Consider the following 5,191-nt stretch of genomic DNA (forward strand, 5'->3'; position numbering starts at 1 on the left):
AACTGCAAAAAATTTGGACAGGGAGCTAATATGCATATTTTTCCATCATCACCTACCAAATCCTCCTTCTTCCTTCCTAGGAAACACACCCAATTAATAAAAAGTCATAGATATTTGGCTCTTGACCTTGAAAATGGAAGCAGAATGTTATGGATGTCTGAGATGATCGTTAATAGTGTTTTACATAGTAATGTCACATGCAACAACCCTATGAGTCCTGCAGGTCTTAACACTACTTCGTTAGTGATGTAATAGGAATGTCAGCTTTACTGGATGTAATATTGTTTTCCACTTCCTTTCCTACCACCTGACCTAATTTATAAAACTTATTATGGGTGTGTTCTCTTCTTTTTCTGATAAGATTTGCTAAGTGTCTGTCAATTTTGTTGATTTTTTTTGAAAAACCAACTTTGTTGTGTTGATTCTTTCTGTGTTTTTTTTAATTCTAATTCATTTAATTCTGATTTAATTTTAATTATTGTTTCCATCTACTGGATTGGGGTTTATTTTACTGCTCTTTTGCAAGGAGGCTCAGATGTCTTATTAAATTGTTGGTTTCAGATCTCTCCAATTTGTTGATGTAAGAACTGACAGCTATAAACTTGCCTCTGAGTACTGCCTTTGCTATTTCACAGAGGAGCTGGTAGTTTGAGTGCTCATTTTTGTTGAATAACATGAACACTTGAATTTCCTTTCTAATCTATTCCATGAACCAATTGTGATTCAGCAGTGTGTTGTTCCAGCTCCTTGCGTAATTACAGGACACTCTTTGGTGGTTTTTAATGCTGAGTTCTAATTTTATTCCCTTGTGTTCTGAGAGAATACAAGGTATAAATTCAATGTACCTGAATTTGGACAAATTTGCTTTGTGGCCTAAAATGTGGTCTATTTTGGAAAATTTTCCATGTGTTGCTGAGAAAACCATGCATTTTGATGCTGCTTGTTGAAATATTCTGTAGGTGTCTGTTAAATCTAATTGAGCTATGCAGTTGTTTAGGTCCGCAGTTTCTCTTTTGAGTTTTTGCTGATTTGATCTATCTAGAGGGGAACGTGGTGTGTTAACGTCCCCAACAATGTGCGATTAGAGGGAAAGTAGTGTTTCTTGGATAAATTTGGGTGCTCCATTGTTTGGTGAAAATATATTTAGCATTGTAATATCTTCCAGAAGGAGATATCCCTTAATTAGTGTGTAGTGACCTTCTTTATCTCTTCTCACTAGTTTTAATTTGAAGTCTATTTTATCTGATATTAGTATTGCAACTCCCACTTGATAATGGGGGCCGTTTGCTTGGTAGATTTTGTTCCAGACTTTCATATTGAAAATGTTTTTGTTTTTTTGGGCAAGAGTGAATCCTGAAGGCAACAGATGGAAGGATCTTGCTTTTTAATCGAACTAGACAGTCTATGTCGCTAAATTGGAGAGTTGAGTCCATTAATGTTAAGAGATAGGACTGAGAGGTATTAGGGAGTTCCTGCCATTTTATCCACCTTCTTGGGGGATGAGGCAACTGAGTTCTTCCTATGCTTCTTGGATTCTCAGTTTGGGTTTAGTTTCTTGGCCATTATTGTGGTCTTGTTGGTTTTCTATGTGCAGGACATCTTTAAGAATCTTTTGTAGGGCTGGTTTGGTGGAGATAAATTGTTTCAATTTTTCTTTGCTATGGAAGGACTTTCTTTGACCTTAGGTTATGAACGAGAGTTTAGCTGGGTATAGTATTCTTGGTTGACATTTGTTTGTCATTAGGGCATGGCATACATCATTCCAAGCTCTTCTTGCTTTAATTATCTCTACTGAGTAATCTGAGGTGATTCTAATTCGTTTCCCTTTATAGGTGATTGATCTTTTCTCTTTGACAGCTTTAAGGATCTTTTCCTTGGTCTGAATTGATCCTGAGATAATTATACTGTGAGAGTGGGATGTCCTGTTTTGGCCAGGTCTATTTGTATTTCTAAAAGCTTCTTGTATCTTAATGGGCCTATCTTTTTGCATGTTTGGGAAGATCTCTGCTAAGATCCTGTTAAACAAATTTCCTAGACCATTAACTTCTGTTTCTAGGTGCTCCTCTACACCCATTATCCTCAGATTAGGCCTTCTGATGGTGTCTTCCATGTGTTGAATTGATCTATCATATTTCTTGGATTTTTCTTGAATGGTTGTATGTTCTTCCTCTATAATATCTAGTCTGTCTTCAATCCCCGAGATTCGATCTACTATCAAGACCTTCTACTTTGTTATTTATTTCTTTTCCTTCTAGTTGGTTGGCTTTGATGGCTTCCAATTCTTTGTTGGAGCTTTGTTTTAGATCTTGTGTGAACTTCTTTACTTCCTTAATTTAGTGTTCAGTATTTATTCTCAAATCACTTAGTTGATTGGTTATGGTTTCCTTGGACTCCCATTCCTTCTGTTGGGTTCAAGTCTGCATTCCCTTTGTGGGCCTCCTGACTTCTTTCAGCTCTCTGTTTATGGATTCCATGGAAGCTTTTAGGCATATTTGTGTATTCTCATCCTGCTCTCTCAATTCCTCTATCACTCTTTGATTACCTTCCTTATGTTCACTCAATTCCTGTAGTTCTCTTTGAGTGTTCTCAGCCTCCTAACACCACTCCTGACTTTCTCTCTGTCTCTTCTACACCAGCTCCCACAATTGCTGTCTATCTCTTTGACTTTTCTCAGCCTGCTCACACCATTCTTTTATTTCTCTTTTATTTCTCAAGCTGCTCATACAATTCCTGTATCAATCTTTGAGTAGCTTCCTCAAGCTCATGATATTCCTGTATTGACCTTTGGTTTGTCTTCTCTCTCTCCCTTTCACGCTCACACAAAATCTTTGCAGCTTTTCAATCTTTTCATTTACCATGTTTACCATTAGTGTTTGTAGAGCTTTTTTGGAGCTCTCCTCTGGATTATTCATTTTCTGTTCTGTCTCTGATTACCATGAGTGGGATTTGAGATACCCGGACTTACCATTTTTCTTGTGTTTTTCAGTTTATTCTGCCCATTTGGGATGAATGTAACACCAGTTTTGTGCTAGGACACTATCTTGAGGCAAGCATCAACCAAAGCTTGTAGTTGCATAGTAAAATGACTGCAGATACAATCTAGTTCAACCGATATATCTATTCAACATCAAACAACTATGTATTAGCGTGCTGCGAACTGCAAAGAAGAATTTGGCAAAGCAGACATTATTAGGTTAAGGGAGATATGTGGGTAAAAATAGGAATAGAGGGATGTGGAAATGGAGAGGGAGAGTTATCTTGACTATGAAGGCTCTGGAAAAATTATGAATCCAGGGACCATTCCTCAGTAGAATAAAGGCTGTTATATGCAAACCTACAGCCAGCATTATACTTAATGATTAAAAACTAAACCTATTTCCTCTTAAATCAAAAAGGGGACAACGGATTGCTGGGTCATAGGAAAGCTCTATGTGGAGTCTTTTGAGGAACCTCCATACTACTTTCCAAAGTGGTTGAACAAATTTACACTCCCACCAACAATGCAGTAAGGTTTCCTTCTGTCCACACCCCTTCCAGCATCTGTTGTTATTAGAGTTCTTGATTTTAGATCAGCAAAAGGCTAGTGCTCTACCACTTGAGCCCACAGCACCACTTCTGTTTTTCTGGTGGTTCTTTGGAAATAAAAGTCTCAGACGTTCCTGCCAGGGCTGTCTATGAACCATGATCCTCATATCTCAGCCTTCTGTGTAGTTAAGATTAGAGTTCTGAGCCACCGACACCTGACTTAATTATAATTCTGACTTTTCTCTCTCTCTTTCACAAAAACTGGTTGAATGGGTGCTGGAGGAGGGGGCCAAACATCCCCATGTGGCTGGAATCCAAGGTGACCCTCTCATTCTGGAAGTGGGCTGTGGGTCAGGAGCTGTCTGGCTTAGCCTGTTGAAACAGCTCCCTGAGGTAAGACCCACTGTGCCCTGGCTAGACTGTGAAATTCATTGTCCATCCAGCCTTACTGGACTTATTATATTGTATTGATTTCTACATCATTTTCTAGCATCTGGACAAACTTATGATACATACTTACGGAATGAAAATGTAATGCCTTCTTAAGAAAGTCTCTTAGGGCTTTGGGAATGTGGCTTCATGGTATGGTGATTGCCTAGCATGCATGAAACCCTGGGTTCAATTCCTCAGTAACACATAAAAAAGAAAAACACTGAAAGGAATGCTGTGCCTCAAGTGGTAGAGTGCTAGCCTTGAGAAAATAAAAAGCTCAGGAATAATTCCCTACCCCTGAGTTTAAGCCCCTGAACTGGCAAAAAAAAAAAAAATAGTAATTGGAAAATAAAGAACCCATACTTGAAATATATAATTGCTCCTTCCATACTGACACCTGACAATAGCCCCTAATTCATGTGTTTTACTTATGTTAGGATACTGTGTTGAAAAAAGTTTTGTTCATTAAGTCACAGCAATTAACGCTTGGAATGTGCTTAGATGTTAGGTGAAGATTAATTCTGGAAATTCCACGATTCCAGGATTTTGTGTCATAACTGCTAATCACAGAGTGAAAATAGTCTAAGTGTGATTTTGAAATCTTTTTGGTCAGTTTTGGCACCAAAAAGGCAGAAGCTAATTAATAGTTGTGATAGAAAATAAGGAGTAATTCCAGATGGAAGGAAAAAATGATAGTAACTAAGTTTACCAGAAACTGGTCTAGAGAACCATTTTTGGTTGTCTAGTAGGCTTTTCCTCATTGCCTTTAGCATTCTAAATCTCTTAGGCTAGTTCTTAATCTCTGCATGATAAATGTATCTCCTATGCTGTTCTTTCATACCTTATCTCCTTTGTTTTCTAAAAGTCTCATTCTTTCTACATTTCTCTATAAACATTTCCTGATACTAAATACACCTATACAGATGTCACAGGATGCTAATGTAAGGGTCATGAGTCATTAATGTAACAAAATGGAAAGGAGGACATATTTACTGCTACCTCAATTTTTCTGAAAATCTGCTATGTTATCATTTGGTTAAAAATTCCATTCTTTGTCTACACAGTGTCATTCAGTGCACATACATGCAAATATGATCTGGGTGTTGGTGGTTTACACCTGTAATCTAGCTACTCAGGAGGTTAAGACCAGAGGATTGTGGTTCAAAGCAAGCCTTGTCAGGAAAGTCCACGAGACCCTTATCTCCAATTAACCACCAGAAACCCGGAAGTGGTG

The sequence above is a fragment of the Dipodomys spectabilis genome, unplaced genomic scaffold (assembly GCF_019054845.1).
Source record: "Dipodomys spectabilis isolate Male_0828 unplaced genomic scaffold, ASM1905484v1 ptg000284l, whole genome shotgun sequence".
In the NCBI taxonomy this organism is placed as follows: Eukaryota; Metazoa; Chordata; class Mammalia; order Rodentia; family Heteromyidae; genus Dipodomys; species Dipodomys spectabilis.